The 9272-nt window shown below is 37.6% G+C and overlaps 1 protein-coding gene across 1 annotated transcript in view; it reads left to right on the top strand.

Annotated features, from left to right (window-relative positions):
• LOC101572691 (disintegrin and metalloproteinase domain-containing protein 32-like) overlaps positions 1-9272 on the top strand; it is a 227901-nt gene that overhangs the window by 76780 nt on the left and 141849 nt on the right. The gene's annotated exons all lie outside the window — the stretch shown is intronic.

The raw sequence follows: 9272 nt of genomic DNA, 5'->3' as shown, positions 1-9272 counted from the left end.
CCCTTGCACTTGCCAGGGAAGTGCTTATTCTACTGAGCCATCTCCCTGGACCCCCACACATGGTTTTGGTGTTGGCAGGGTGTGCCCAGCAGTAGTGGAGAATGAACCCAGGTCCTTGAGCTTGCCAGGCAGGCACTTAGATCACTGAGCTAGCTCCCGGCCTTATCATGAATTTCTAACTTCATTGTGCTGTGGTCTGGTAACATACATGATATAATTTGATTTTTCACATTTTCTTAAGAGTGATTTCACTGACTTGTGTATGGCCTGTTTTAGAAAAAGTTCATTATGCTGTTAAAAAGAATGTGTATTCGATTATGATTGGGTAGAACACTTTATTTGTTCAATGGTTTTCTTAAAATCTGATACTTATTTGTTAGTTGATTTGTCTTGTTGCTCTATTTGTGTTAGTGGAGTATTTAATTTTTCTACTGTATTTATGAGGATCTGATTTTTTTTATCTGCAGTTTATAATTTTAATGTTTTGCTGTTGAATTATTCCCATTACCAGTTTATAGTGAGTCTCTTTGCTTCTTCAGATCATTTTTATCTTGACATTTATTTTTCTGAGAATTAAATTCAATCTTCACTTGCCTTAAGAATTCTATTACAAGAAACTTGCCATTTCTAGGGATTTTTATGAAGTAAATCCATGAGATGAGGGAGTCTAAGGTGGAAAACATGGGAATTCGGATGAGGGATGACAAAACTATGGTCAGTCAATAAGGTTACAAGCATAATTATTCAGGTAAAATTGATTTAATACAGGATCAAATGAGAAAGCCAGTTATATAGCAAATGGAGCATGAATAGAGAACAGGGGCTTATCTAGTAGTGGTTGGATTAGTGACTCTTCCTGGCTTCTCAAGGTTATGATAAATACCAGGTGCTTATCTTTAAATTTTAATTTTTTTTTAATTTTTATTTATTTGAGAGAGAGAGAGAGAGACAGAGAGAGAGACAGAGAGAGAGAGACAGAGAGAGAGTGTGTGTGGTGTGTGTGGCCAGCTCAGCCCACCAGGGGGCGGGGCTGGCATGTGGTGCTGGGGGATCGAACCGCGGTCCCTAATGCTTTGCTAAGCTTGTTCTAAGTAGGTGCTTTAGACCACTGAGCCATCTCTCCAGCCCCAGGTGCTTATCTTTAGAGAGGTAAGCATTTGTTAATTTTTTGGTCTTTAGGTCTAGCCCACAGCAGGAGCATGTGTCTCTCACAGTTGCAAGATACCTTGTCATCCGTGCTGTCTCTTTTGAGGACCTAGCCCTGTCTGGTTGCCTATAATATTTCTATCTAATTCAGCTATCTACAACAACCATTTTTGTAGGAGTTTAATTCTGAATTGGTACCGGGTTTTGGGAGGTTACTTATAGCGCTTAATTTCAAGTTGTAATTTTCCTACCTTTGGAAGTTTCTATTGAGATGTCTGGTATATGCTTAAGGGGTTTATCCTTGTAAGTAATGGTTTGCTTTTCTCAGGTAGCTATTGAAATTCTTGTACATCTGGGATTTTGATGAAGATATCAAGGAGAGCTCCTTTTTTTCATTATAGGTATTTTGTGTTTTATCAGCTTCACTTGCCTATGTTGAGTTCTTTTCCCATACCTGGAGACTTTTCTTCTAGAATTTCTGTAAAGAGGTTTTCACATTTTATTTGTGCCATCATTTTCTAACTCAACTTCACATTAGGTTAGTCTTATGATCTCAATGTCATTTAGAATATTTTGGATGCATTTATTTGCTCTCTTATCTGGTTAAGGTCTCTTGAGTAATTATCATTTATTTTCATTTTGTCCCTGATGATTTCTGATAACCTGTTTTTATTTTTATTTTTTTTTTGGTGGAACTAACCTGTTTTTATATTGGTCATTTCTCTTGTTTTGAATGCTCTATAATTCTTTATCACTAGTTCTCTGTTTGACATATTTTTTGGACTCTATATCTTTGACAATTTACCATTCATATTTTGAAACATTTTTCTTCTTCTTCTTCTTCTTCTTCTTCTTCTTCTTCTTCTTCTTCTTCTTCTTCTTCTTCTTCTTCTTCTTCTTCTTCTTCTTTTTTTCAGTACTGGGAATCGAACTCAGGACTCTGCGTTGCCAGGCAAGAGCTTATTCTACTATTCTAGCTTACCAGGTCCCATATTTTGAAACATTTTGATGAGCTATTCAATTTTTATTTGTTCCTCTCATTAATGATATAGGGGAATGAAACTCCCAACCTGAAAGGTATCTGGGACTAGCACATGTTCTCTAAAACCAAATAATGAATTATAGGAACAAACAGAGGTTAAGAGCAGAATATTTACTGGGGGTAAGAAAGCTTCTATCTGAGAAAGGGATAGAAAGAGGGGCCCGAGCAGCTTGGCCCAGGAAGCTGTCTCTTCCAAGGACTTTTATAGTGTAATACCATGAAGTGAGGTGGGTCTAAGTGGAGAATATGAGATCTCACTTAGGTGGGCATGAGGTGGGACAAAGCTATTGTCAACCAATGAGATTACAAGCACCATTGCTCAGGTAAAATAGATTAAATCTAGAATCAAAGGGGAAAGTGAGTCACTTAGCAAGCAGGAACAAATATAAAAAAGGAATTTATTTGGTAGTAGTTGGTATTACTTGGATTAGTGACTCTTCCTTGCTTCCTCAAGGTGATGATCAATCCTGGATGCTTATCTTTAAGGAGGTGAACATTTGTTCAATCTGATCTTTTATCTTTAGGTCTGGCCCACAGCAAGAGCATTGGTCTCTTCCAACATTGCAATGTCACCTTGTCTTCTATGCTGTCTGCTTGAGGGCCTAGCCCTGTCTGACTGCCGATATTCTTATCTAATTTACCTGCCTGCAACATAACCACAATGGCTAGTTTGTGTTATGTCCTCTTTGAACTCGCTGAGTTTCTTGGTTTCCTATTGACATAGGGAATGAATCTCCCAACCTGAAAGATACCTGGACAGAGTTTGTATTCTCTAAAACCAAATAATGAATTGTAGGAACAATGGAGGTTAAGAGCAGAACATATTTATTAGGGGAAAGAAATCTGCCCAAGAGAGGGATAGAGTGAGACCTGAATGATTTGCCCTGAAATCTGCCATTTCTAGGGATTTTAATTGAGCAGAACCATGTGGTGAGGTGGATCTAAGGTGGAAAACATAGGAACTCACAGATGAGGTGGGACAAAACTCTGGTCAACCAATAAGACTACAAGTACAATTCCTCAGATAGAATTGATTCAATTGGGATCAAATGGGGAAGCAAGAAGTCCTGTAGCCAGCAGGCATGAATGCAGAACCAGGGCTCTTCCTATTGGTTAGTGACTCTTTTTGGCTCTTTCAAGGTAATTGATACCTATTTAGAATACCAATCCCTGATGCAAATCCCTATGGAAGTATGTGGCTGCATTTGTTTACTGTTTTGTCTTGAGTTCTGGTCCACAGCAGGAGTGTCTTTCTTTCCCAGAGTAGCAAGGTCATCTTCTCTTCCATATGGTCTTCTTCCATATGTCTAGGCTAGACAGGCCTAGCCCTGTCTGACTGCCTATAATATTTCTATATAATTTAGCTGACTAAAATGCCATTTTAATAATTTCAAATATCTCAACTATCTGGGTTTTCTTTCCTTTCCATCACTGCCCTTGTGCTTGCTTTTTCAGATTTGAATCTTTGGAAGCATTTTTTTGCCTTCCATTGTCATTATTGTGTGTGTGTGTGTGTGTGTGTACGTGTGTGTGCACATTTATACATGCACACTCAGAGTTGAGATAAAAGAGAGCAAAAACAGTTTTGTCTTGATATCAAGTTCTCCTGAGTTAGGTTCTGTTTTCTAGTGATTTGTTTTTGGCTTTGTCACAAGGAATTCATTATCACTTCATACTATTTAATTGGGTTGGACCCTGTCAACAATGTTGCCTGCAGCAAATTTCTACTGACTGTATAAGTCAAAGGATCCAGCCATGTACCAACCATAAACATTAGAACTTGTTTTTACAATTTCCCTTTTTTTCCTTGTCCCTTGTAGTCTGTATTATACTGCATTTTGTGGTTTGTGTGGATTGTGGAGGATGGAGTAAGGAGAAAATAGGGGTAAAGGGAGGGAATTTTCAGTGGGAAGAGAGAGTAAGAAAAAATTAATAGGAAAAAATTAAGAAATTTAATTGTGTTAGAATTATTTTTATAGCTAGGGTAAAAGGCTAATATAGAAGGAGTTTGAGAATGTTCTGCAGGTAGAAGGAGAATAGGCAGATGGGTAGTAGTGTGTTTAGGGACTGAGGACAGCTCTATGATTGTCAGAACCTATTAATAGACTTATAGGTCAGTCCTTTTTGATCCTCTAAGCCCAATTTTGTTAAGGATTATCCTGATGGGACCTTTAGTCAAACTGTATACAATGCTTGTGAATTCATGTTTTCTAACTCATTTGTGTAGAATTTTTAATAAAACATTTATTTATTTATTTGGTACAGAGTCTTGCTACAAGCTCAGACTCATAGTGATCCTCCTGTTTTAGCCTCCACAGCACTGTGCATTACAGGTATGGGCCACCCCACCCGGTTTCAGTGGCCAGCATGGCAAGCCTAGGGTTCTGGGTAGCATGGCATGTGGTACCAGTATCAAACATGGTACCTGGGTCTTTCTGCTTGCCAGGTAGTCACTTAGACCACTGAGCTATCTCCCCTATCCTCTAATGCATTTGTTATAGTTATCCTACGAGATCAGTGTTTGGGGGAAGTAAAGAGGTAAGATAAGATAGAAATGAGGAGAAAAAAGAATAGGAAAAGAAGAAAGTCAAAAATAGAAGAAACATTAAACAAAGGGCTAAGTGTAAGGGGAAACCTTGAAAATTAAAGTATAATAACCAAACAATACCATTAGAGAAGTAATGACAACAACCAAAAAAAAGAATGATGAATAGAAGTAAAATACAAAAAGGAGAAATCACGATAACTAAAATCAGCTGGGGATATTGCTCAGCAGCACAGCACCTACCTGGCAGTGAAAAATCCTGAGTTTCATTCCTGGTACAGCCCCTTCCCACAAGATGACCAAAATCAAACAAAGAAGCAGGAATACAATAATCAAAATAAAAATAAGATTAAAGTTAAAGTCTTCTTTCCATTGTTATAGCATTAATCCAGAGAAATCATATAGTTCTAAATTGGCATTACAGTCTGATTTCAGGTATGCAGGGCATCCACCTTGTGGGCCAGACAGTTGTCTGCGTGAAGCCAAGAGCTGTTGTTCCCTCTCTCTGGACACCTGTCCTGGTTAAGAACTGTGCTCCAGGTGTGACCCACTGTAGTTCTCCACAAATCTGATTGTCTTAATCAACTTGAGTTGGTCACAATCATAGACAGGTCTAGTTCTTCCTTCCACAGGCTTTCCTTGCCTAATATATGGTCCCCCAAATCACTGGACCAGTCATGATTCACCGTCTCCCCCTCAAGGTATCTGTCTCAGCCCTGCTGCAGAACTTAGTGATTCCTTCCTTCTCTGCTGAGCTCCCCCTTTTCCAGTACTGGTTTATGGCGGAGCCTCAGACTGTGTCAGGGAGAAACAGTTAGGGGATGATGACTGGTTCCACCAAGTTCCTCTGTAAGCTGGATTCCAGAGACTCCTCACAGATCTCACAGACTGGACTCTGGTTTACATATTTGTTGTGGAATCAGTTTTTGTGTCTTCCACAGTTTCCAGCTAGGAGATTCTGTGGACTCCCAATGGGAACCTGCTGGGAATCATGGGTAGGGTGCTGAATTTTTCACGTGAGGCACTCCCACTGTATGTGGAAATAAATAATAGCATTGTTCCCACTTTTCAGGCAAATCTCTCTCCCCATAGCCCCACCACTTACTGGTGGTGCAGCACTGTTATTTACCAGGTATGGGTGTCTCCTTTTGCTTCCAGGGGCCTGGTGCTGATTCAGAATATATGGGTAGATGTGTGTAGGGCAGTTCTTTCTACCTTGCTCTTGTTTTGGCATCTCTATCTTCTGGGTCTGAATATGTCTCATTTCACCATATCCATTCCAGTAATATAGGAATGGTCCAGTTTCCCCTGTTATACCCTCAAATATGGAATTTCAGTCTTACTAGGTTTCAACTTCATTTATCTTCCCATATGAGATGGAGCTACCTACCCTTGCTGTTATCCCCTTTGTGGCCATTTTCTCTTTGTTTGCAAAAATCTTACAAAGATTTTTGTCTGTGTTCAGTAATATTGAGATATAATTTGTGTGTGTGAACATGCCTGCACTTGTGTGTGTGTGTGTGTGTGTGTCTGTGTGTGTGTGTGTGTATGTATGCACTTATCTGGTTTTACTATTAGGGCAGATCTTTGTGGAATGAATTTGGAATTTTGACTCATTTTTTTTTCCTGGTGACCTTTATATTTGTAAAAGTGAGGTAATAAAAAACTCACAATAAGTTTGTTCAGGTCAATCAGATTCTTAAGTTGTGTTTGTTTTATGTAATCAACTGTGCTAATGTTTGGTGAACATATATTTACACTTATAATCTCTTCTTGGTGAATTATTTTTTTCATCAGTATATAGTACATTTTTTTTACTCTTCTTGCTGATTTAGTGGGAGATTTACCTTGTGGGGTTTAAGTATAACTACTCCTGCTTGGTTTTGACTCCATTTGCTTGGCATACTCTTTTTGTTTTTTTTTTTTTTTCGTTCTTTCTTCCTTCCTTTCCTTTTTTTGTTTTGTTTTGCTTTGTTTGTTTGTTTGTTTGTAGTACCAGGGATCCAACTCAAGAACTTGTGCTTGCCTGACAGTATCCCTAGCTGTATCCCCAGCCCCGGCATAAATTTTTCTATCTTTTTACTTTCAGTGTGTGTATATTTTTATGGATGAGGTGTTTTTCTTGCAGGCAGTGTATTTGGTTTGTGTTTGTCATTCAATATGCTAATTGTTATCTTTTTATTGCAAGGTTAAAACTATTTCATTATTTGTCATTATTGAAAGATATATTTAATATATAAAGATTCATTTGAATCATACTTTTACTTTGCTAGTCTTTGATTCATACTGATTCACATTCATTTGTCTATTTTAATAGTTTTATTCTTTCCTTTGTTCTTGTGGTTCAGGCCTTTTCCTCTTTGTTTAGAATTAACTTAAGTACATTCTACAGTGTTGGTGTAGTGGTCATGGATTTCTTCAGTTTTTCCTTATTTCAAGAAATCCTTTCTTTCCTTTCAACTTTGAAGATTAGGCTTGCAGAATATAGCAATCTACATTGCCATTATTTTCTTTAAGGACTTGAAATTCATCTCTCCAAAACCTTCTGGCCTTTATAGTTTCTGTTGAGAATCTGCTCTTAATCTGATTGGCCTGCTATTCTAAGTAATTTTGCATTTCCTTGCAAAAGCTTCTAACATTCGTTGTTCTAAATTTTGGACAATTAGTTATTTTATGCAGAGGTACTTATTCTGCCTTTTTTTTTTTTTTTTGTATTTTTTGTACATAGTCTATAGTGTCTCACTACACAGATCAGACTCATAGTGATCCTCCTGATTTCAGCCTCCCAAGTACTGGGACTACAGGTGCATGCCACAATACCCAGTCTCAGTCGCTGTCTCAGTGCACCCCTGGGGCAGGCATGGCTTGCTGGGGATCAAACCCTGTTCCCTGAGCCTGTCTAAGCAGGCCCGTTAATCCACTGAGCCATCTGGCCAACCCCAAAGGTACTTTTCAGATAGCATCTATTTGTGGCCCCGAGTGTCTTTAGTATCTGGTTATCTATCTCATTTCCCATATTGTAGAGATTTTGTGCTATAATTTTAGTGATTAGGTTTTCTGTGACTTTAACCTGTATTATATCTTTTTTCAATCTGATAATTCTTAAATTTGTTCTTTTAGAGGTGACTAGGAGCTCCTCAATAATCTTTTTCATTTTTCTCATTATTTTTTAATTATTACTTTAAAAAAAAATTTAGTATGGAGTCTACAAGATCTAACTACACAGAGCAGATACATAGTGAGCCTCCTGTTTTCAGCTTCCCAAACACTGTGATTATGGGCTCCTGCCACCACACCCAGTCTCAATTGCCATCTCGGTATGCCCTGGGGGCAGGGCCCCTACAGCAAACTAGGAATCTATCCCAGTCCCTGTGTCTGCCTAAGCAGTAATTATTACTGTTTGAGTATTGATTACATTATTTTGTTTGTTTGTTTGCTTGAGCCTTGCTAATTTTAATTTTTCTTCTGATTCATCTTGCTCTCTGCTGAGATCTTCATCTGAGATTTTGTTAGACTAACTGAGCACTTCATTTCAGGGATTCCTGTTTTGTTTTTTTTCTTAACTTTTCTTTGTTGAAGTGGTCTTTCATGTCCTCTCTTCATTACTTCAGTTGTACCTGTGATCTTCTTGGAGATCACTGCTTGTTTTACTGAAAGATTCACTGAGGTGCTTATATGTGTCCTTTTTGATCTTCATCATCTTTAACTGTCAGTATTTAAAAATACTTTGTCTGAAATCTGTCCACTTGAACATCTGTGGGAAGAGACTAAGGAATTAGGAATTTTCTTGTCATTTTATTGTCTTCTTTTCTCTTAATTCTCATGTCTTTGTATGAAAGATTGCCATTCAGTTGGAATAGATATCTCTATCTCTGTTGTATATTTGTTTTATTTATTTATGTGTTTGCTTATTTGTTTATTTTGGTGTCTTAAGATAGGGTCTTACTATGTAGTGCAGACCAGCCTTGAACCTAGTGTGTATCTAGGCTGCCCTAGAACTCATGGCAAACCTCCTTACTCAAGCGTCAGAGTGCTACAGGTATGTACCACCACACTTAGCCTGTAAATAATTTTAGAGAGTGAGGCTTTCTCTCTGTGATGTCTCTTAAGCTTTGGTTTCATCTCAGTTTAAAAGTAAATACTTCAATCTTATGGAGTACTATGCCCAATTCATATGACTACTTTGTGAGGAAAATGTACCAGTAATATCAAATTAGAAATAACCAACAATCTATATATAATTTATATCTGGTTTAGAATTTTCTTTGTGTGGGGAATTTTTAATTTCAAATTTAGTTCCTTTAATAGGTAGGACCACTCAAATTTTCCATTATTATCATTTTGCTATTTTTTGTCTCTTAAAAAGTTGTCTTTTTTGTACTGTATTTATTGCCCTAAAATTGTTCTCCTGTTCTCTTATTTTTCACTTATTTGCTACAGGTTCTATAGTGATTCTTTCCTTTCATTGCTGATATTGGTACCTTTGTTGTTGGAGCTTGGCTAATTTTTATTCATTTTAATAAGAACAAAGATTAACAA

Source organism: Octodon degus, unplaced genomic scaffold (genome assembly GCF_000260255.1).
Source record: "Octodon degus isolate 3935 unplaced genomic scaffold, OctDeg1.0 scaffold00088, whole genome shotgun sequence".
NCBI classification, from domain to species: Eukaryota; Metazoa; Chordata; class Mammalia; order Rodentia; family Octodontidae; genus Octodon; species Octodon degus.
The sequence above is the reverse complement of the archived record's forward strand: the minus strand, read 5'-3'. Positions and strand labels throughout refer to the sequence as shown.